The 23,812-nt window shown below is 57.4% G+C and overlaps 1 protein-coding gene across 1 annotated transcript in view; it reads left to right on the top strand.

Annotated features, from left to right (window-relative positions):
* Positions 1–23,812, top strand: part of KDM4B (lysine demethylase 4B) — a 177,050-nt gene that overhangs the window by 116,959 nt on the left and 36,279 nt on the right.

Genomic DNA, 23,812 nt, shown 5'->3' with positions numbered 1-23,812 from the left:
CAGCCAGTGACACAGTCAGTGCCTCTCGGGGCAGGAGGAGGCCTGGTGGCCCTGTGTGTCTGTGTGGGGGAGGTATGGCTGTGTCCCCACCCCCGGCTCTCCACTCCCGCTCGTCCCCTATGACACCTGGTGTCATGGACCTGCTCCCCTCGGGGCTGGTGACCTTTGGACCCCAGTGGTGACAACCACAGAGGTCCCCAGACATCACCTTCAGCGTCCCTTGAAGGTAGGATTGGCCCCAGTGAGAGCTGCTGCCCAGGGCCACTTTCGAGGTCAGTCGTCTCTTTCTGGGGGGTGGGGTAGGTAGTGCCACTGTCATTTTTGACTCCCCTGCTGGTGTAGCCTCCTAGGCCCAGGTTTCCCGGCATCTCCCCTCTCCTGCCGAGGGCCCCCATCTCTGAGTATTCCATTTGAGCTGTTCATCTCTGTGCCACTTTTTCCCAACTTAAGGCGGCTGAGCTCTGCAGTGGTCTGCAGCCTCGGTGTGCGACGTCCCTTAAGCACACAGGTGTTAAGTATCTCAGAGCCATGAAACTTTGGCCGCTGCCTTGCCTGACAGACTCCCACCTTGAGGACGGACCCTGGCTTCGGGGCTGGGATTTCATTCGTTTCGCTCGAGTCTCCGGAGGGGGACCGGGCTGTTCGGAGGGTCTGAGGAATGAGGGCACCAGACTGTTCGGAGGGTCTGAGGAATTAGGGCACCGGGCTGTTCGGAGGGTCTGGGGAGTGAGGGCACTGGGCTGTTCAGAGGGTCTGGGGAGTGAGGGCACCGGGCAGCACAGGTTTAAGTCTCCTCTGTAGAAACCTCACGTCTTTCAGGAGGTTGCTTTCCCCTCGGGAACTAGAAGTTCTTTACCAACCTGCTCCACGCCCACCTGTGAGGAGAGAAGCCCATTCCTTGTGTTTACTGCCTGCCAGAGAGCGGGAGGGAGCCTGTTTCCTCGTGGGTGGGATGTGCCCGCCAACTCGGGTAGGCCCTGGGCATCTGAGGGCTCCCAAGGGCCCATCATTGTCAGGGTGACCGTCCATACCTGCAGGAGCAGGGAACCGGCGGCTTAGCTCCCTCTGGAGCACGGTTCCATCAGCCAGATGAGCTCACATCCAGCTCTTAGCAGCTCCTGCAAAAACCCGCTCTGATCAAAGGGAGATGAGTGTAAAAATTCGGCCCGGGCTTTGTCTCCAACTCCCCCCGTGATTCCTGGACCACGCAGGCCGTATCACTTGGACACCACAGATACAAACCCTCACTCCCCTGGCCCCTAGATCTGAGCAGAGCGCTGGGCTCGACTTCCATCTAGAGCAGAGGTCAATGGGGGGAGGTTGCCCCTGCCCTCAGCTCTACCCGTGATAAGTAGGCAGGCTTTTCCATAATTAATCAAAACCTAGGCCGTTCATCTGTGGGCCAGGGCTGAGCAGAGACCACCGGAGTCCCTGAGGGGGGCCCTGAGGCTGCAGGGGACAGGCCAGGCCCCCCCCCCACACACAAAAGAGTGGGTTGTGGTTACAGGGGCAGGATGACAGTGGGAGATTTTGACATCCTCAAGAGGCAGAGGAGCAGGACGCCCCTGCCAACTTCATCCACACATCCCTTGGGGCAGATACAGAAGGAAGAATGTGCATTGTTGGAAACTGGGGAATATGGTAAACAAAGAGAAGTGGGAGCTGACCTTACCATCTCTGCCATCCGCTCAGCCATGAGAAGGAGCAAGGCCCAGCGTGGGTGAACCCTGAGGACACCCCGCTCAGTGAGAGAAGCCAGACCCAGAGGCCACACCGTGCAAGACGCCATTTCTATGAAATGTCCAGGACAGGCCAGGGCTCAGAGGCAGGAAGGGGTGCGTGAGTGTGGGGGCTGGAGGGTGACAGCGGATGGGGACGGGTTTTCTTTGGAGGATGAAAATGCTCTACCTTTGATGGTGAAGATGGTCTCCCCACTCTGTGAATACACAAGCTCCTGCGTCGCACACCTGGTGAATTGTAGGGCACACGAATCTCACTGAAACTGTCCAGAAACATCCTTCCCCCAGATCAGTTCTCAGCAAATCAGGAACAGTAATCCAGAATAAAAACTAGGCAGCCTTTCTGGAAGGCCGTCTGCCATGGGTTACACGTGTGTCTCCTGTGGCCTAGCGGTTCTGTCTCTGGAACACGTGCATACCGGTTCCATGTCCAGGGATATCTGTAGCCCCGTTTGTTGTAATGGAAAGTTCTATGACCAGGGGATGGGTTGAACCAGTGAAATGTTATGCAGCCGTGAAAATGGGTTTGCTCCATGGGGTTTGCTCTGCATCTTTGGGCATGGAGAGATGAGTGCGACAACTTTAAGGGGAAAAATAGGCTGTGGACTGTGACTATTGTGATTCCCGTTTTTTGTGGGGTTCTGGTTCTCAAACTGGGAAAGGGAGATTTGCCCAAGTATTGATTGATATTAGTTTGATGTCATGGAATTTGGGATACCTTAAAAATATGCACTAACTTCTCAATATGGTTCTGTCTTTTTTTGTACAAAAAAAACAAAACAAAACCCTATATACTCCTCTTTTCATAGTCAGGGGAGTGTAGCTCCGGGGAGGGAAGAGTGGGGTCAGCCATTCCTAGGTGCTTCTTGAGCAGGCACCCCACAGTTCCCAAGTGGAAAAGGTTTTTGTTGTTGTTGCTTCATTGGTTTGTTTTCCCAATGAGAGTTAAAAACCAAACAAAAGGCCAAGTGCAGTGATTCATGCCTCTAATCCCAGCATTTAGGGAGGCCAAGGTAGGATTGCATGACTCCAGAGGTTCAAGACCGGCCTGGGCAACATAGTGAGACCCCGTTCTCCACAAAAAGGGGGAAACAAGACAAAAACACAAAAACCGTGAAGACCCCCAAAGCCTGGACCCCTTCCTCCCTGCTGAGCAGGCGAGGCAGTGCTGCAGAGAGGACAGAGTGGAAGGTCCTGGAAGCCCAGCCCAGCATTGCTGAGCACCTGCCGTGTGTGGTGGAGGGGTCCCAGCCCCTGGGTCTGCCACGGAGAGGTGAGAGTGCGGAGGACACAGGCTTGCCTCCCTAGCCACACGCCTCACTGCATGCCCTGGCCTTGCCAGGCTGAGGCTTAGGGTGCAGTACCCGGTTCATTTTGAGAGGTCTCTTTTCTCAACTAGAGTTGCCTCAGTGGTAACGTTCTCTCTCTCTCTCTCTCTCTCTCTCTCTCCCTCTCTCCCCCCTCCCCTCCCCTCTCTCCTCTCTCTCTCCCCCCTCTCCCCCTCTCTCTCCCCCTCTCTCTCTCCCCCACTCCCTCTCTGTCTCTCTTTCTCTCTCTCCCTCTCCCCACTGCGTGTGTGGGTGCCCCCCGCCAACAGTACCACCCTCCGTCAAGTGCTGACTCTGGGCCTTGTCACCTTGGGAGGACCAGAGTAGTTCAGTGATTTTGCCAAGGTCACACAGCAAGAGGCCGGGCCCAGCACACCCTAGACCTTCCTCTGCTTCCCTTGCCCCACTTGGAGGCACAGGCCGATGGGGCATCTGGGAGCCCACACCCTCCCTGCCCACCAGGTGTCTCCTGGGCCAGTGGCTTCGTGTCCTGGGCACATGTCCTGTGCACAGCCCGGTGGGGGCGGCTGGAGGGGCCTCCAAGGCGGCTGCTCCGTGTCTCAGAGCAGGATCCCCTGGCATGTGCTCCAGCAGGCAGGCTTTGTAGTGGGATTACTAATGGAGCAGATCAAAAGGATGTTCCCATTTCACTCAAGGAAATAAAACGTGCACGCAGCTGCCTTTCTCACGCTGAACTCAAGTTAGTCCTACAAGCCTGCACGCCATGTTAGATTAGCTCAGCACGCGGCCGGGCTGGCCCTGCGGTGGGTGGCGCCTGGTGCCGATAGACAAGGGTGTGTCCTCCAGAGCCCAGGACTCAGCGGCGTCCCGAAACCCCCCTGCCACGGGGAGAGTTGACTGAGGATTAAACAGAGCGCGAGAGATGTGAAGCCTGGCTGGAAGGCTGGGGAGCCACGCACGCGCACTTAACTGGTTCCCTGCCAGCTGTCTGTGGGTGAGGCCTGCTGTGTGCCAGCCTCCCTGGGGACATCTCGGGCTCTCTGGAGGTGTCTGGCAGGGAGAGAGAGCTTCTGCTGAGCTTGGGAAGGGGACGATGACTTGGATTCCCCAGAGGCGCCGTTCCTGGAAACGGCCCACTCGGTGCCACCCATCTCCTCCCACCTCCCCACATCCAGGCTGGGATGGGGGCTCCGGCAGGAACCAGGCCTCTCCTAAAACCCCAGCCCTGGGGTGTACTGAACTTAATTACTGTAAAATTCAAACCAAATTGTTTCTGCTGCCTGGGAGAACTGTGTGTTCCTTCTGTTTGGTAATGAGGCCGCCTGCTCCGGGTGATTAACCCGGAGCCCAGCAGGAGGGAGCCCAGGGGGAGGCGGCAGAAGGCGGGGGCTGGGGAAGGGTGGGAGGCAGGAGGGCCCACGGAGGTGCGGGAAACTCCAGCCACTCCTCTGACCCGCCGGAGCCCACAGCCGGCCTGTGCCCTGCCTTTGGCTTCCTGCCTCAGTGAGCCTCTGATTTATGGCGTTGCGGGGCTGGACGCATCGTGTGTGCCGCAAACTGTTGTGCGAAATATGTCTCCCTTGCTCCTTCTCCCAGATCTTCCCTGTCACTCTGACCCTGGTGAGGCCTTTGGGGCCCCTTCCCATGTGTGGGCTTAGGGGGTGTCACGGTCACGCAGAAGCGTGGGGAGAATCTGCAGCTAAGACCAGGCGGAGCGGGTCCTGGGCCAGGTCAGAATGAGTGGGTCCCGTGCCAGCTCTTGGCCTCGTGTTTATGCTGCAGGTGCGGAGGGTGATCTAGGAGAGGAGTGGTCTGGAAGGAAGGCCTTGTTTAGTCTCTCGCCCAGCACTGTGGACATTGGGGCCGGATCCTTCTCTGGGCTGGGGCCGTCCTGGGCACTGCAGGGTGCTGAGCAGTGCCCCTGGCCTCCACCCACTCCATGCCAGGCACACCCCAAGCCAGCTGTTTCAACCACAACATCCACAGACACATCCACTCCCATGGGGGCGGGGCCACCCGTTGAAGGCATCTGGGTCTCCAGGCTCCCTGCCAGGCCCTTCCTTCCTTTCTCCCGCTGCACTCGGCTTTCGGGATCACGGCCTCTAATGCCCCCGGTTCTGCTGCCCAGGAGCTCCGGGGGACACATCTCCCCAGAGGAGGGTCGGGGGCTTTTCTAGACCAAGGCTCGTGTGTGGCTCGAGGGCCTTTGCCAGCTTGGCAGCCCCCAGTCTTCTCTACCATCCTTCATGGACAGAGCTGGTTCGGGGGCTGCAGCTGGATGCTGCCTGGCATCAGAGGAGCGGGTCTGCTTATGGGGTCAGGCAGAGGCAGGACCCCCTCGAGGGGCACCGGCGAGGGAGCCCAGGGGTCAGCCATCGGAGAAGCAGGAGAGTCGGAGGAGGGGGCTCGCGGGGCCTGGCCCTGAGTCAGAAATGGTGGAGCTCTCTCCTCTCCCATCTCAGGGCATCCCGGCTCATGGCCGTTCCTCGGCCATCGTGGATGAGTTGTAACCTGGAGAGTGAGAGAGAACCTCCAGGGGCAACTGCTGGCAAGGAGGGATCAGGGGAGGCTGGGCCCCTGCACCCCTGACCACGTGTCCTCTCCCCACCCAAGGTGTGACCCTTCATGGGGCCTGTGGTTCAGACCCTCCCCTCCTAGTGCTCTGCCTCAGTTTCCCTCCTAGGGCTGTTGGAAGTGACATGGAACAGCACTTGGGTGGCGCCTGGCACAGAAGCAGGACTGCTGTGGCTGTTGAGGCCCCTTCAGGGCAGCATGTGGAGGAGAAGGGCAGGTCCTGGTGGCCCGGGGTCAGCGTGCAGCTGCCTGCTTGTCACATCCCTGCAGGGGCTCACAACACTGATAGACAGACTCAAGGCTACTTTCATTTAGGGAGGGTCAAAGGGGACATTGGAGCCTCCCCTGGCACCTGGTGGATGTGTGGGCAGCATGGAAGGCTGCGGAAGGCCATGGAAGGCCCGTGACCTTGCCTGGCCTGGCTGGCCGGGAGGGGCAGGGAGCCGCTCTCTGTGCTGCCAAGAATGGCCCGCGGCTGAAGCCCAGGGAGCCCTGGGAGCGGGCGCCTAATTGTTTTGTTGACGTGGCTGCCGAGCACTTCCAGTAGGTTTCCTAATGAACTGGTTTGTTATCGGCCTTGCTGCAGCGCTGATAATTACATCAGAAACAGGGGGCCCGCTCGTCCTTCCCACGCCTTCTGTGAGCTGTCAGCGCAGATGCGGGCGCCTCTGCCCCTTCCTCGGTGTTTAACGCTTTGTGTGCCAAGGCACCTGCCACCCACGCCCACCCCAGACAGATGGTCAAGATGGCTGTGAGAGGAGTGTGACCGCCACTCGCCCCGGTTGGTGTCTGCTGGACAGTGGTCACCGCGCAGGTCACTGTTGAGCTGCTGGGGAGGCAGTGGGTGAGGCCATCGAGGTCCAGGGAGGAGACAGGTCACAAACAAGGGTGGGAGGAGGAATTTCTGCTCCTAGAGAGGGCGCAGGGACGCTGCAGCTGCGGCCTGGTGTGTCTGCCACCTGGGTAGCCCAGTCCACAGCCCAGGCAGCTGAAAGCGCCAGACATGTATCCTTTGGCAGTTCTGGAGGCAGAGGCTGAGATGGGTGTGTGGCAGGCCGAGCCCCCTCAGGGCGCCAGGGAGACCCCCCTGCCTCTCCTGGCTTCGGGGCTGGCCGAGATCTCAGGGCTGCTTGGCTTGCAGGGGTGTCGCCCTCTCCTCTGCCCCATGGTCACGAGGCCCCTCCTCCCTGTCTTTGTGTCCTCTTGTCTGCTTCTAAGGACACCAGACGCTGGCCCCCGGCAAGCCCTGATCCTATATGTAAATCACGCACTGATGACGGCTGGTACGACCCTGCTTCAGAAAAGCTCCTCTGTGAGGCCCTGGGTGCAGGATGCTGAGGAGCGCGGGGAACAGCACTGCAGGGGAGGAACAGAAATTGCGAGGTCCCTGAGTGGGGGACAAATGTCAGAGGTCGGGGGCTGCAATAAGGGCCCTTGAAGTTAGATTTCATTACCATGTGCGGGGAGAGGCACTGGGCATTTCAGCAAGGGAGAGGGGCCACCGGCTGGAGAAGGGACTATGGGAGAGATGGGGCAGGGAGCCCGGCGTGAATGGCTGCCATCTAGGTGGGCATGAGGTCTGTGGGCATGGGAAGAAGGGGACAACGTGGGCCTGTGTTTTAGGGGTGGTGCCTGTAGGACCTGGTGATAGGACAGAGGTGGGGGCACAGGGGAGGGGTGGGGACTTGGGCGTGTAGGTGTGCGGTGGTGCTGGGAGCGCACAGAGGGACGTGGAGGAGCCAGGACTGGGTGTGGTGTTCAGATGCATCAGAGCCTGCCTTCCAGTGTGGGAGCCACGGGCCACACATAGCACCGTATCCATTAACCAAAATGAAATAGAATGAACCCTCCACTCCTCAGTTGGACCAGCTGCGGGTCAAGCCCTTGCTAATAGCCAGGTGGGCTGGCAGCCGTGTCCTGGGCAGCGCAGGTACAGGTCATTGCCGTCACCACAGACAGTCCTGTCGCAGTGCAGCTGATGCGTCCCGTGGAGGGGTCTCCAGCTTGGGGTCGGCGCCGAGGTGTCCCGTGGAGGGGTCTCCAGCTCGGGGTCAGCACCGAGGCGTCCCGTGGAGGGGTCTCCAGCTCGGGGTCGGCACCGAGGCGTCCCGTGGAGGGGTCTCCAGCTCGGGGTCGGCGCCGAGGCGTCCCGTGCAGGTGTCTGCAGCTCGGGGTCGGCACCAGGGCGGGGCAGGGGCCGCGTGAGGGATGGGACGTGCTGAGCTATAGATGTCGCATTGGCAGCTATGAGATGCTGTGCCCTCCCCACACCAGGATTGCTGCTTCTAAGGCCCCCACCCGTCCCCATCCCTGTCCACAGCAGGGCAAGCACCAGCCATGCAATGTCTGTCGCCGTCGGCCGTGGAACCGCCCGCTGGTGGCTGGTATCGTCCTCAATGTTCCGCCCTGGTTCCTGGATCAGGGGGCTGGGAGTTGGCACTGCAGCTGACAAGAGCATTCATGATCCCCGTGGTCAGATGCTATTTGGGTTGATTTTATTGGACCACATATAATCATTTTCTCTTTAGGCTGGTGGCTGTGTCTTCTCTCTGCCACTCTACTGTTTTACATGAGCAGACTCTAATATCTGTTCAGGCTTTTAAAAAAGAGATGGCCTCTGGTGAAAGCTCAGTGCTGTTTAAATCAGGGAAAAGGTGGCAGATGAGCCCCCTGGGCTCCAGGGCAGCAGTGGTAGCCCACCTCGTCTGCAGGTGGCCAGGGTCCCGCGATGGTGCTGCCAGCCAGGCTGCTGCACGCTGAGAGCTGGGGGCCCACGAGCCTCAGTGCCGGATGCCCCCACAGCGTGGATCAGATCGCAAGGGGCTGGCCAGGGCGGGGCAGGGCCTGTTAGGAGGGAGGGGGCTGGGAGCAGCCAGGGTGGACCCCTCAACCTGGATCAGATCGCAAGGGGCTGGCCAGGGCGGGGCAGAGCCTGCTAGGAGGAGGGAGAGGGCCCGGAGCAGTCAGGTCAGACTCCTCAACCTGGGGACCCTCCCCTAACAGCTGCAGGCTTGAGTGTGTGCAGCGCTTGTGTGCGAGCATGTCGTTTGTGTGTGTGTTTCCCTGGGAATCAGACCCTGGCAGGGGCCCCCAGTCTATAGAGTGGGTGCTATAGACCCCAGCCGCTGGCAGGCAGAGTGTACACCCCACCAAGGGGCAGGCTGCCGAAAAGTCAGCTTCACAGGGAGCTTGTTTTAGGAGGAGGTCCTCGTGTTATGGAAATGTAGGCCACAGACAGGCGCACACAGGGCCGGTGTACAGTGTGGGGAATCTTTTTTTTTTTTTTTTTTTTTTTAATTGAGGTTGAGTTGTGCGCTATCACCCAGGCTGGAGTGCAGTGGTGTGATCTCGGCTCACTGCAACCTCTGCCTCCTGGGCTCAAGTGAGTTTCCTGCCTCAGCCTCCCTGAGCAGCTGGGACTACAGGTGCGCCACCACACCTGGCTAATTTTTGTATTTTTAGTAGAGGCGTGGTTTCTCCATGTTGGCCAAGCTGGTCTCAAACTCCTGACCTCAAGTGATCCACCTTCCTCGGCCTCCCAAAGTGCTGGGATTACAAGCGTGAGCCATCGCGCCTGGCTATGGCGTGGGGAATCTTCACAACCCTACCCCATCCGGACTCTTGGCAGCATGCAGTGGTGTCACCTTGGATGGGGAGCACGGTCCCAGGTCTCCACAGGCTTGGGGAACCCCTGGGGTTCCTGCTGACCTCAGTGCCCCTGCCCAAACCCCAGTTTCTGACTTCTGTGCGATGCGGCATTTCTATACTTGAGTCGCTGGTGACATTGGTGGCGCCTGTTGCTGCGGTGCCTCCCTGGTGGTGGTGGTGGTAGCGCGTGTTGCCATGGCGCCTGCCTGGTGGAGGAAGTGTCCCTCCGTTTCTGGGTTTGCCTTAATAGCTCAGAGAAGGCTGAGGGAAACCTGCGAATGATTTTAAACATCCCATGCTAGGGAAGGGCTTGTAAGGCCACACAGGATGGCTTCCATCAGAATCTACACTTTAAAGAGCATGGGCTGGCAGCATGTGTGGTGTGGAGTCAGCAGGGCGGGGAGAAAAGGACGAGGCACGTGCCCCATGGCCATCGGGTAATGGGGGTGGCGCCTGTTCACGAAGAAGAGTCGCCAAGGGAAGGAGGTGAGCGGGAACCAAAGCCACCAAGATGTTGCTCTCGGCCGGGCGCGGTGGCTCACGCCTGTAATCCCAGCACTTTGGGAGGCCGAGGCGGGCGGATCACGAGGTCAGGAGATCGAGACCATCCTGGCAAACAGGGTGAAACCCCGTATCTACTAAAAGTACAAAAAATTAGCCGGGCACGGTGGCGGGCGCCTGTAGTCCCAGCTACGCGGGAGGCTGAGGCAGGAGAATGGCGTGAACCCGGGAGGCGGAGCTTGCAGTGAGCTGAGATCGCGCCACTGCACTCCAGCCTGGGCGACAGAGCGAGACTCTGTCTCAAAAAAAAAAAAAAAAAAAAGATGTTGATCTCACCATACACAGGATTCTTGAATATGTAGTAAAAGGCTGTAAAGCCCCACATGGCGCATCAGCCGGCCATCCAGGCTTCGTGGTTTTGTTTTTTGTTTCGTTTTTTGAGACAGAGTCTCCAAAAACTCCAGGTTGGAGTGCAGTGGTGCGATCATAGCTCACTGCAGCCTTGACCTCCTGAGATCAAGCAGTCCTCCTACCTCAGCCTCCCAGGTACCTGGGACTACAGGTATTGCACCACCATGCCCAGCTAATTTTTTGTAGTTTTTGTAGAGTTGGGGTCTCACTATGTTGTCCAGGTTGGCCTTGAACTCCCGAGCTCAAGGGATCCTCCTGCCTTGGCCTCCCAAAGCACTGAGATGACAGGTGTGAGCCGCCGCGCCTGGCCTGTGCGGGCCTTGGTGGAGCTGCTCCTTCTGTCCTGATGGGGAGCATTTCCCAGACGTGCCCCATGGAAAAGGCAAGGCACAGAGCAGGGAGCGTAGGATGTCACTGACACGAAAAGCAGAGGACTGCTGCCCTGTGTGTCGGGAGGCTGGGGCCTCAGGGCAGAGAGCACGTTGGCCACCTTCCCTTTCGTTCTTCTGGAGCTGGGTACTGGCTGCAGCGTTGGCTGTTCTAGAAAGTCTGTGAGTTCTGTCTCCGTTTTGGCTCGGAGTTCTCCTGTGGGAGGTGCCCAGCGAGGATGATTCCCCTCTGCCACCAATGAGATGTGAACCCTCCTCCTCCTCTGAGCTCAGCAGAGCCATCGTGGACCTGGGGCCCCAAGCTTCTTTGGATCTCAGGCATGGGGGGCTCAAATGTCAGTCGGGAGTTGTCAAGCTCTGTGGAAGGTTTCTGCGTGTTTGCCCGAGCCCTGCCAGGAGGGGCTTCAGAAGTGCTTGTCCAAGTGCAGCCCATGAGCCCTGCAGAGCAAGGCAGGACGCAGAGGCAGACACAGCCCCCAGCTGGGCCAGGGCTGGTGGCCACGGGGCTTCCTGCATGAGCAGTGGCAGCCTCTGTGTGTAGTACATGGTCAGTAGAAGCCCCATTAACAGCAGGGGGACTCGGCCTCTGGGGAGCGGATTTCTTTTGCAATATGATGTTAAAGGAAGGTCTGGCATTCAGTATGTTTTTTATTTTATTTTTTATTACAGTTTACAAAAGCACACCAGTTTCATTGGATTTCAGGCATTTTGCATGGGATCGTTATGGCTCAGAAGGCATAATCTCAGGCATTAGATTAGAGTGACAGGCTTGGGAATTCAGACCGGAGAACAGCTGCCCTGCCTGTTCCCTTGTAGGTGACTGGCAGATCTTGCTTTATAACAGGAAGTGCTCCCTTGGTGGTCCTGACTTGCCCAGCCTATGGGGTTTGCTTGTGTTATCTCATTTAAAACCCCCGGCAGCATGAGGTTGGTCCATCTAGTTCCCTAGAAAGGTACCATGGACTGAAGGTCTGTGTCCCCTCAGAGTCATCTGTTGAGTCCTCATACCCCTCCCTAGGGTGATGGTATTAAGAGATGGGGTGTCTGGGAGGCAATGAGGGCATGAGGGTGATGCCTTCATTGATGGGATCAGTGCCCTTATTATGAAAGAGCCCCCAGAGAGCTCCGTTTGCCCCCTCCACCATGGGAGGACTCAGTGAGAAGATGCCAAGAATCAGGAAGTGACCCTCACCAGACACCAGATCTTGCTGGTGCCCTGATCTTGGACTTCCCAGCCTCCAGAACCATAAGAAATAAGCAATTTGCTTATAAGCCCCCAGCTTATGGTATTTTGTCTCAATAATGGACTAAGACAAAAGGTTCATCACAGTCACTTCCTCACATGCCATTTCCCTCATCCCTGCCTCCGAGGAATGTGCAGTGTGGATTTCTGAGCCTTTAGTTGCTGCTTTCTTTCCTTTTGGCAGAGATACTTTGAGGGGAACCTGGTCACATAGAACAACCTCTGGTTCCAGTAGTGCTGGGCACACACTGGGTAGCAGTGGGCAGTGGAGAGGATTGCGGGGCGCCAGAAGGCCCATTTGTTTCCTTTCTCTTTTAACGTGATGAGCAGGTCTGTGCAAATCTACTCCAAAGTCCAAGGATGCTGAGAGGCCAAAGAGGCTGGCATTCAGTTTCTCAGCGAGAAACATTTAATAAGGATTTACAAAGAGAAGCCATGTCTGTGTCTTGGGTGGCGGCAGTGAGACAAGACGGTGGATCCCTGCACCATCACCCCCAGACCTAGGGCTTATATACCATAGGGAAGGGTTGTTTGGGGATGTGCAAGACAATTGAAATATGGAAACCTCAGGGCCATTTGACCAAAGGGCAAGATTTACAGTAAGTACCTGCTCTTATACAAGGAGTGGTAGATGAACTGGAAGTCTCAGAGGCCTTCCCAGAATGGGGGTTAATCAGAAGCCAACATGGCAGGTTAGCATCCAAGATGGAGTTGCTTTGGCCTCCACACCTGCTGTGACCTCATTTCTGAGAGACATACCCTCCAGGGGCTTCTTGAGAAAGGAACACAGGCAGTAAAGTTTTGAGACTTTTCTCATTTGAAAACAGGGCCTGACGGTGGCACCCTCATGGAGGAGATCAGAGCCCTTATAAAAGAGCCCCCAGAGAGCTCCTTCACTCCTTCCACCAGAGGAGGACACGGCGAGAAGGCACCATCTAAGAACCAGGAAGTGACCCTCACCAGACACCAAATCTGCCAGTGCTTTGATCTTGGACTTTCCAGCCTCCAGAACCATGAGAAATAAGGAAAGGGCAGAAATTGAAAATGAAACCAAAACTCCACAGGATGGTTAGGCAACAAAGTAGAAGAACTTGTGCAGGAAAAGCTGCTGTCTGGGTGGCAGATAGTTTGGCTGGGTATCGAAGTCCCTTTGAAGCCCACACCCATCCATGGTTCTCATTCAGTGCTGCTGGCACAAAGATGCTCCTCTGATTCCTCATCCTTGGTATGGGACCTGTTTTTCTCCCTTCTGGAAGCTTATCGAACCCTCTTTGTGTCCCAAGTGTCCTGAAGTCCCCTCATTGGGTACCTGATGTGTGTCTGATTTTTGTCACTTGCCTCTCCTTGGGCCCTTCCATTCATCTTTTCCAACCTTTCCCATGATTCTGGTAAACTTTCTTGAGTGGTTTCATTGATTATTTGCTCTCCTGTCTTTCTTGTTTCTATTTCAAACTCCTGTCACTCGCTGTTGGGCTTTCAGAACAAGTGTTCTACTTTCTTTATCTTCCCCACCTCCATTTTCTACTTTGTCTTTTTTATTGTTGTTGTTGTTATCTTCAAGACAGGATCTCACTCTGGAATGAGACAGAGTCTCAGGCTAGAGTGCAGTGGTGCAGTCATAGCTCACTACAGCCTCGAACTCCTAGGCTCAAGTGATCCTCCTGCCTCAGCCTTCTGTGTAGCTTGGACCACAGGTGTGTGCCACCACACTGGCTAATTTTTTGTAGAGATAGAGTCTCGCCATGTTGCCCAGGCTAGTCTTGAACTGACCTCAAGTGATCCTCTCACCCTGGCCTCTCAAAGTGCTGGGATTAAGGCGTGAGCCACCACACTTGGCCTCTTTGTCTGTTTTATTAATTTGTTTTCTGGAAGAGTTCCTCAACTTCCTCACTTAACCTGTCTATTGATGTGTTTTTATTGGTGTTTTTCATTTCTGCCCTTTTTTATCCTCTGGATATTCCTTTTGTTATAAGCCGTGTTCTTCTTTCATGATGTAGTATCTTTTATTTCTGAGGATATTGATTGACGATAGGTTTAAATTCTTTTTGAAAATATCTTCTCTGGCCAGACACGGTGGCTCACACCTGTGATTCCAGCACTTTGGGAGGCCGAGGCGGGAGGATCACCTGAGGTCAGGAGTTCAAGACCAGCCTGGCCAACATGGTGAAACCCTGTCACTACTAAAAATACAAAAAATTAGCTGGGTGTGGCAGTGGGTGCCTGTAATCTCAGCTACTCGGGAGGCTGAGGTAGGAGAATCACTTGAACCCAGGAGGCGGAAATTGCAGTGAACCAAGGTTGCACCATAGCACTCCAGCCTGGGCAACAAGAGCGAGACTCCATCTCAAAAAAAAAAAAAAAAAAAAAAAAAAGAAAAGATCTTCTCTGTCCTCTGTTTGTATTTCTTACCAGTTTTTTTTTGTTTTGATTGTTTATTTTGATCTCTGGGGATCATGGTGCAGGCCCATCTCTCTGATGCTTGGGGGTAATGATCTAGTGTAATGATTACTAGTGAGGAGCTAGGTGCAGTGGCTCACGCCTGTAATGCAGCACTTTGGGAGGCTGAGGCAGGAGAATTGCTTGAGCCCAGGACTTGGAGTCTGCAGTGCGCTGCTGTGATCACGCCACCGCACTGCACTCCAGCTCCAGCATGGGCAATAGAGTAAGACTGTCTAAAAAAAAAAAAAAAAAAAAAAAAAAAACCCAAAACCCAAAAAACCCAAGTGGGCAATGGATGCTGGCGATGGCTCGGGATGCAAGGGGATAGCGGGGAGGGCCTTACTCGGTGCTTTCGCCAGGGATATCGTGGTGGGCTGTGGATGCAGGGGGATGGCGGGGAGGGCCCCACTCGGTGCTTTCCCCGGGGAGATCTGGGTGGGCTGTGGATGCAGGGGAAGGGCGGGGAGGGCCTCACTCGGTGCCTTCCCAGGGGAGATCTGGGTGGGCTGTGGATGCAGGGGAAGGGCGGGGAGGGCCTCACTCGGTGCCTTCCCTGGGGAGATCCGGGTGGGCTGTAGATGCAGGGGAAGGGCGGGGAGGGCCTCACTCGGTGCCTTCCCTGGGGAGATCCGGGTGGGCTGTGGATGCAGGGGAAGGGCGGGGAGGGCCTCACTCGGTGCCTTCCCAGGGGATCCGGGTGGGCTGTGGATGCAGGGGAAGGGCGGGGAGGGCCTCACTCGGTGCTTCCTGGGGAGATCCGGGTGGGCTGTAGATGCAGGGGAAGGGCGGGGAGGGCCTCACTCGGTGCCTTCCCTGGGGAGATCCGGGTGGGCTGTAGATGCAGGGGAAGGGCGGGGAGGGCCTCACTCGGTGCCTTCCCTGGGAGATCCGGGTGGGCTGTGGATGCAGGGGAAGGGCGGGGAGGCCTCACTCGGTGCCTTCCCAGGGGAGATCCGGGTGGGCTGTTATGGAGGGGGGCGGGGGGCCACCATGCTCCAGGGGATCCGGGGGCTGTGGATGCAGGGGGGGGGGGGCTCACTCAGTGCCTTCCAGGGGAGATCCGGGTGGGCTGTTATGGAGGGAAGGGCAGGGGGCCTCACTCATGCCTTCCCAGGGAGATCCGGGTGGGCTGTTATGGAGGGGCCCACATCAGGCCCTTTGGGTCTCTCCCCTTGGGCTGGCCAGATTACACAGGGAGTAGCCCTCCAGCCTCCAGCCTGGGCTCCTAAGGGTGGCACCCACATCCTCCACTGTGCCCAGTGTCCCCAGCCCAGACACCCACCTTCTCCAGCCTCCCCAGTAAATGAGCCTAGGGAGTCCAGCGAGGAGGGGCAGGCGGCCGCCAGGGTGCCAGGAGGGGTCGGGTGCTCCAGCAGTCCTTGCTCAGACCTCTGTTTTGAGCAACTCCACCCTCGTTTCCAGCGGACCCTGGGCCGTGAGGTGTGGCATGTGCCCCTGCCACCACCGTCTGTGTCTCTGCTGGGAATGGCTCCCTGGTGGCCGTTGGTCTGCTCGCCATGTCCCACCCCCAGCCTGCCGTCGTCTCCTTTTCCATCCTCCCTGTCCTTGCAGGTGTGTCCTCCCTAAAGGCACTTGCTTGTGGCTTCAGGAGAGAGATGGGTGGCGTGGTCTTGCCAGCCTACCAGGGCGTCACTTAGAGCCAGGAGCTGTGAGCGTGGCCTCCTTCCTGCAGTTGCCTCTGGCTGCCCAGGAGGGGCGTGGTGTTGCCTGGCAGGGAGTGGAGGCAGTGGGGCCTTCTAGGGGTCCTCCCTTGAAGGGTCAGCAGACTGATGTGGAAGTCACCAAGGATGAAGGCCGGAGCCTGGGGGAGGGTGGAGCTGGACACCCCTGGGAAGTCTGGGAGAGGGGCTGAGCCTCCACAGGCCAGGGGAGCAGGGGAGGAATGGGGCCGGGGTCGGGGTGGCCTCTGGGGCCCCTCCCGGTCTCTTACTGTTGGTGTTGGGAGGGATCTCGCACAACAGCAGGGAATGGAGGCCCTGGCTCCCCTCAGGCTCTCCCTTCATCAGCAATGGGCGGCGGGTGACGGGTGACAGGTGATGGGTGCAGCACCCGCCCCGCCCATCGGAGAGGGTGCTGCGGCCTGTGGATGCCGCCCCTGACGCCAGCGTCTCTCTCCCTGCTCCCTTCCCCTGGCCTCCCTGGGAGCAGTCTCTGAGTGGTGAAGAGCTCTTCACATCTGGTGCTGTGGCGATGCTAAGTAATAAGATCTCCAAGTTTTATTGGACATTAATATTTATTCCCATGAAAAGGTTAAATTTATTTCACTTTAAAGCCCTGGGGAGTGCAAGATGGAGCCAAAGTCGCCTCTGCTGGCTACGGCCCTGCCCACCACGCACCCCCCCTCCCGCACAGGCCAGTCCTCATGATGGCCTGCAGGACAGGGCAGGATGTGTGGGGCAGTTGGTGGCACCCCCTTTTGGAAGGCACTGCTGCCAGTGGGGCCGGTGAGTGTGCAGAGCCCAGGGCCAGTGTGTGCTTCCTGCAGGCACTGGGAAGGCCTGGCCACTCCTCAGCTCTCTGACCCCTTCCCCCGCTCTCTGCAGCAGGCACCACACAAGCCAATTTCGGTTGGCACGACGTCCTGCAGCAGGCCCTGGGCTGTGCGGCTGCCGGCTCCGAGGCCATTGACATTCTTACTTCTATTTTTTTCATGCTTTGGAAAAAAGAAATCTATTTATCTCTGCATCGGGTCTCGCTCTGCATAACCAGAGGCAAACCAGCAGCCCCGCCCGCTTTCTCATTTTCCTGGGAAGGTAGCAGCGGGTCCTCTGAGGCCTGCATCGGGAATATCGGGCTGTCGGATGCGTCAGTCTTCAGGGGCAGGTGATGGCCGCATTGCTTCCAGCTCTTTGGCTTGGTGTTTGGGCACCAGGTGACAGGGGCCAGCCAGCAGCAGCGGTGCTGAGGTTAGTCCAGGTCCCCTGAACTCGACGGCCAGCAATCCCAGGCCTGTCATTTGCAAGCAGCTGCAACAGCTGGTCGACCCTCCTGCTAGGCCCTCTCTCCACCCCAGGTTTTTCTTAAGGGTCTGTGATGGCATCTGTCAGTGGATACTCATGTTAGCCATGTCAGGAGGGTCCTTGTTGGAGAAGGATGGAGGGAATGGCCCCGAGCCTGGGGGGCCCAGCTTCTGCTCTGTGAGGCTCGCTCTACACCCTGTTCCCTTCCCGATCCTCTTCCCCACCCTGCCCTGGTCCTGAAGGAGGTGACATGGGGCACGGGGTTGCACGGCCACCTCCCGTAGAACCAGGGCAGGCCAGCCACCTTCTGAGTGGCTTCCAAGCTCCTGAGGCTTGGCCACCCGCACATCATGGGGTGGGTGGGGGCAGAAGGAGGGGCCCTCCCCACGGCTGCCTGCAGTCTGGCCCTCCCCTTTTTATCTGGGAAAAAGTGTCCTGTGGTTGCTGGGCAGGTGGCAGGGAGGCTGGCCGAATCCCTGGCCAATGAGTCCCACTGACAGGACCCCAAGAAGCAGAGGAGCTCGCTCTGGCTGGTGCACCTCCACCCCGACAGCAGCAGGACGAGCAGGCATGCCGGTGCAGCTCCTGGGCACCTGCCCCTTTCTGCTCCTGGGTCCCCTGGCTTCTCATATGTGCTTATTTTGTCTCCCAGTTACACTGTGAGCTGCTTCAGGGCAGGGGCCCGACGTTGCACGGTAAAACTATGTTAATTCAGACTCATTAATTCAGAGCCTATAATAGTTCAGACATGGGAGACGTGACTCTTTTTGAGCTAAAAGTTGGAAACCGTTTTGCTCTGGGTTTTTATGGCCACAATTGCAGAACCTAATCTAAGGTCAGTACCTTTTTTTTTTTCCTAGCAACTAAAATCTTGGGAAATTAAAGGTCCTTAAAATGTGCTTTCAATTGTGAGCCAGACAATTCTGAACCCGGCGAAGAGCAGGCACAGGAATGCTCTGTCTTGGAAGGGGGTTTTGTCTGGGAACGCCACTTCCAGGATTCAGACCTCATGTATGTCCCTCGGGAGCTTCCAAAATTGGACTGCTTTTAGGTGGAATGTATTGGAACTGATGTCAGTGAGAAAACGGACACCCTCACACCTCCCAAAAATTAGAAACAAAAGACCTCACTCTCAGGCCGTGCCTCTTCTCTTCCCCAGACCCTGGGCAGGTCTCAGCAAACCTGGGAGAACCAGAGCCTGACTCCAGGTCCTGAAGTTGTCATTTCAGGAACCTGAATTGCTGTTTTCTCCCATGTATGAGTGTCTGGGCTCATTAAGACAACTGGGGCCATCCCAGCCAGAATGTGCGAAGTCCATGGGCTCCGGGAGTTTGGAGCTGGGTCAGGTGGTGAGGCTGGGAGAGTTGCGCCCCCTGGGCTCTGTCCGGGCAGCAGGATCCAGGTCCCCATGAGGCTGAGGTGCAGTGGGCCCAGCTCCCTGAGCTGCCCCTGAGTTCTGGGGGCAGCGTGCCCACAGTACATGGCCACCTTGGGCTGATGGTGCAGAGGGCACAGGACCAAGAGTGGGGCAGAGCGGGAGGCTGGGACTCTCCATGCCTGGAGCCGGGCTGCTTCCCGGCAGGGGCAGTCAGAGGCCCGGAAGCCGGTGGTGGGGCGTGCACCGCTGCCACGCTCAGTACAAACTGGGACTCCTGCCCATGTCTATACAGACACACCTGCGATGGCTCCCAGAGTGTGCTGAAGCTGGTCTGTGGGACGTGGTGTTCACCCCGAGGCTGTTACACTGCGAGTTACACTAGAAAAGTTACTTCATGACTTAAGTCAGGCTTCAGCAAGCTTTTTCTTTTGAGACAGGGTCTCAGTCTGTTGCCCAGGCTGGAGTGCTGTGGCATGATCACAGCTCACTGCAGCCTTGACCGCCTGGGCTCAGGTGATCCTCCCACCTCAGCCTCCCAAGTAGCTAGGACAATAGGCGTGCACCACCACACTCACCTAATTTTAAAAATAAATTTTTGTAGAGACAGCATCTTGCTATGCTGCCCAGGCTGGTTTTGAACTCCTGGCCACAAGCGATCCTCCTGCCTCAGCCTCCCAAAGTGCTAGGATTACAGGTGTGAGCCACCATTTGAGCCAGCCCAAACTTATTGTAAAGGACGTGAAAGTGACTGTTTGCAGCTTTGCAGGCGGTGCATTCCCCATCGTGAATGTTCAGCCCTGCCCTGGTAGCGTGAACACAGCTGTGGGTGATACATAAACGAATGGGCATGGCTATGTGCCAGTAAAATTTTATTCACCAAAACAAGTGGCAGGCCAGATGTGGCCCATGGGCCCACCTTAGATGATATGCCTTTTCAATAAAGAGATTTAGAGAAATAGGTAGCGCAGAAGTGTTTAATCCCACAATTGAAAGAACCACAGTTATTGTTTTGATGCATTTCCCTGTCTTTAGAGACCTCTGCCCATCATTGGGCTCTTGCTATATTCATGACCGTGCATTTTGTGTTTCTTCAGATAACAGACACATCCTGAGGACGTTTCTCTCATTGAAAGGGTCCTGTAGACTGCATCTTCCCAGCGCATGCCTCCCTGTTCCGTGTTGTTTATTTAGTCTGTCCACGATGGTTGAACGGTTTGGCTAGAGTCATTGTGATGTGTGTATGTGCGCAAGCATACTTGTCTTTCAGTATAAAAGCAAAGGACATCTTTGAATTCCTTCCTTCCTTAGGCAAGATTGCTAGCAGGGGGAGATTAGGGACAAGCTTGCCTGGAGTGTGCAAAGATCCACGTTCCGCCCATCGTCTGCAGCTTGGAAGAGCTGCTCAGCTCCTCCTTGCATCCTCCTGAGGCTGCCAGGGTCTGCTCCATGCTCACTGGGGGCCGAGTAGGGGCCGTGATGCAGACCCACCCTCCTCCTCTGGGGGATTCCGCAGGACCCAGCAGCCACCCAGCAGCCACCCCTGCCTCTGCTGTCGCTAGCTTTGGGCAATGCGTGTCTCCTGCGTGCAGGAGCACTGTGAAGCCTCTGCTGATTCGCTGGCAAGCGGCACTGTCCAGGCCCCCAGAGGTGCACTTGGCAGGGTGGTCAGGCCGCCCCCTGACATGAGCACTGTCGAAGAACCCAGTTCTGCTTGGCATCTGGGGCGCCAAGAGGGGTGGCCTTGCTTTGAGACTCTGCTCTGCTGGCCTTAGCTGGGAACCAGAAGAAGCTTATGGGTTCCAGCCCAGCGCAGAGCGGTGAGACCAGGATCTTAGGGTTGGGGAGAGTGGTGGGGGCAGAGAGCCTGCAGTTGGTGGGCCCAACCTGTAGATGAGAGGCTGACCCCAAGGCAGGGCAACCCAGGGCCATGACCGCAGGGAATGCGTCGTATTTGGGAACAAAGACCCTCAGTGGAGACTGAGGGTGGGACCCTGGCTTCATGCTCCGCATTCCTTACCTGAGTCCCCACCTCCTGGTCTCGGACCTCCACCTGTACCCAGAGGCTGCTCAGCACTGAGGGGGCACTGCCACCCTGCCTTGGCCAGACGCGCCCAGCTTCCCCAGCAGCTCTCAGGGCGGCCTCTCCCATGCACACGGTTCTAGTGGCTGCGTGTATCACGCCACACAATGGGACACAGGGCCCTGGGGTGTGCTTAGGCCTTTGGGGGCCGCACAGACCTCCTCTTGCCCTGTTTGTGCCTGATTTCTCCATCAGAAACTAATGACACAGCCAGATTCCCCCGGATGGCGCCTGCCTTATCTGTCGCGAGTGCTGACAGAGGACCACCAAGTCAGGGAGCAGGAATTGGAGCGGGCAGGGCCCGTCCCCTCCAGTCACTCCTGCACAGCCTCACAGACACGTGTGTCCCAGAGAGTGGGGAGCTAGACAGGGCTGTGGTGAGAGCAGTCAGGGGCCTCGCTAATGAAAATAGACAGCGAGGTCTGCCCTGCCCCAGGACTCTGTGGTGAGGCTCCCTCTGGCCTGCTCTGAACCCTTCCCAGCCACAGTAGAACAGCCCACAGAAGTCTTCACGTGCCTGGCTCACCCTTTTCATGGGCACGTGGCTCCCACAGGCACGCAGCCCATCACAAGAGGCCGGAGTTGGTGGCTCGCAGTGGGGGCTGGGCATGTTCAACAGGAGGCTGCTGCTAAGGGGAGCTGGGTCTCCTCACCAGCCCTAGCGGGTTTCTCTCCCACACTGCGGCCTTGCTGAGCTGCCCAGCACTAAGAAGTGACTGCTCTGTGTCCTTGATCCACGAGGCTGTGCTTCCCTCCCTGTGACCCACCGGCTTGGCCTCCTTCCTGCTGTTTGCTTCTTGGGTGTCCTGGCTCCCCAGCTCCCTGCAGAGCCACATGGAGACTTGCAGGAATGCTCCCAGCCGCCACCTCCTTCCAGTCCAGCCGTGGGCAGGCTGGCACCAGTAGCTTTGTCCTGGCAGTGGCATCAGCCCCCGGAGCAGGGGATGCATCTGGAGCTGGGCCAGCCCCCAGCCGGGCAAGGGGGCTCAGGCCAGGCTCCAGGCCGCGGCAGTGCGCTCCATGGAGCGTGTCTGCTTCTCCCCATTCACGGGTGCACACAGGTGCTTTTTTTAATTACTTAAGGAAAAGCAATTGCAAAGCTGCTCAATACAAATCCCCTAAGCTGCTGTGGATGGGGATGCCGGGGCAGTCGGCCTGGCCAGGAGTCTGAAACGCAGGCACCATCTGTGCTCCTGCCACTCCACGGCCAAATGACACCACCAGCCTTTCTCTCCCACGCTATCTTTCATTAAATGAATTGAGTTTGCTGGGAATTGCTGGGCCATAAATATTCCCTCCTGCTCAGCATGGCAGGGCTCTAACTGTTCCCAAGCCCCTGCTCCTGGATCCAGCAGAAGGTTCCATGGTCCCCCTGGGACGGGGTAAGGTGGGGGGAGGCACGAGCTGCAGGAAATTCCACAGGAAGGTTTCCGCTGTCCCCAACCGCGTCAGATTTGGGGTCGTAAATATGTCAGTGTCTCCAAGCAAAGTGCGGGCCACCTGGAAAGGTTTGTCAGGGCAAGGGAATAGTCACGTTGAATTAAGTCTTTCCCTTCCCGTTTCCTTCATCCCATTGAGCACGGGTGGTGACAGCAAGACAGGTACTTGAAACAGAAGAGTGTCTCACGATTTTTGGAAATGGGCTTCTCCTGTGCCTGTTTGATGGAGAGGCAGAAAGTTCCCTGTGGGCTTCTGAGGCTGAGATGAGGGTTGGCAGAGGTAGGGGCAGCCTGTGTCTGGCACGTGGTCCCTGGGCCTGCCTCTCCCCAGCAGGAGATGAGGTCTGTGCCCCCTTCAGAGGGGGGGCCTGTGCCTCTGCACCCCACACCCCGAGCTTCCGCATGGCCCTCCCCCATGCCTGTGGAGACTCCCAGGGGCTACTTTGTCCCCTAGAGTCTAGACCAGGAATTTCCAAACTGCTGCCCGCGGGTCAACTCTGGCCCTGGCCTCTGTTTATCAGTAAAGTTTTATTGACACACAGCCACGCATGTGCATTTGCCCATCGTCCGTGATGCTTTTGAGGCACGGTGCAGAGTTTCTCGAAGCTGAAAACACTTAGCGTTTGGGCCTGTGTGACAGTTGGCCAGCCCTGCCCTTTCCCCCTTCCTCTTGAGGTTGGGGTTTTTCCAGCCCCATCTCAGCCTCGTCCCAGTAGGTAAGTGACAGACCAGAGCTTCCTGGCCACCTCCTGGGATCTGATTGCCATGGTGGTCATCGCTGCTTGGGCATCTGGGTTCATGCCCCCTGGGGCCTGGCTTCTCTGGCCCCAAGTCCCTGAAATGTTGAGCGTCACCAGGTCACCTGCAGAACATCCTTCACAGTGCCCAGTGTGACCAAAGTGACGCAGCGGCAGAGCCACCAAGAACAGTGACCTGGGAAGGACTGAGGGCGTGAGGGTGGCAGGTCTGCCTGGGAGGCAGCTGGAGGGGACTTCAGCTCATCCTTGCCACCTGCTTGAGGTTCCCAAACACAAGGGGCCATCCTATTGGGTGTTTGCTCAATTCCCCCAAGACCCCAGGCAAGCCGGCCGCAGCACGTGGCACGTTAATGTCCTTTCTTAGCTGCTGAGTCCCTGAGCCTCCCAGACCCTCAGCGTCTTCTTCGTTAACATTGGTGTCCCTCCAGCCCTGCAAGCTGGAGGCAGTCAGGTGAGGTGCGCGGGAGCCTGTGGGCCACCTCGTGAGGCCTCCTGAGGAGGGGCCGTTGTCACATTCCGGGATTCCTGTTGGTTCTCTCGGCTCTTTGGGGACTGCCCTTGTCTCCCTTCTTCCCAGCCCTCTTGGAACGATTGCTGTTATAAAATACTCCGTATCCATTTTTACCTATCTGGGGGCACCCGCGTCTGACGGGAGGGAGATTTTTGCCTGAACCAACAGGAGGCATCTGAACCTCAGCCTCGCTGGTCTCCGGACAGCTGTGCGTGGGACAGTGCCCAGTCCTGAACCTCAGGCCCCTCATCGAGCCGCGCCCAGCCCCCATTTCTCTTGGGTGTTTGCTCAGTGGCTGTTCTAACTCCATGGAGGCAAACCAGGGACTCACAACTGGGGGATGCCATTTCCTGACTTGTGATAGAAGTTCTAGAAACAGAACAGGAGTGGTGGTGCACACCTGTAATCCCAGGACTTTGGGAGGCTGAGGCA

The sequence above is a fragment of the Nomascus leucogenys genome, chromosome 17, assembly GCF_006542625.1.
Source record: "Nomascus leucogenys isolate Asia chromosome 17, Asia_NLE_v1, whole genome shotgun sequence".
Lineage (NCBI taxonomy): Eukaryota > Metazoa > Chordata > Mammalia > Primates > Hylobatidae > Nomascus > Nomascus leucogenys.
The sequence above is the reverse complement of the archived record's forward strand: the minus strand, read 5'-3'. Positions and strand labels throughout refer to the sequence as shown.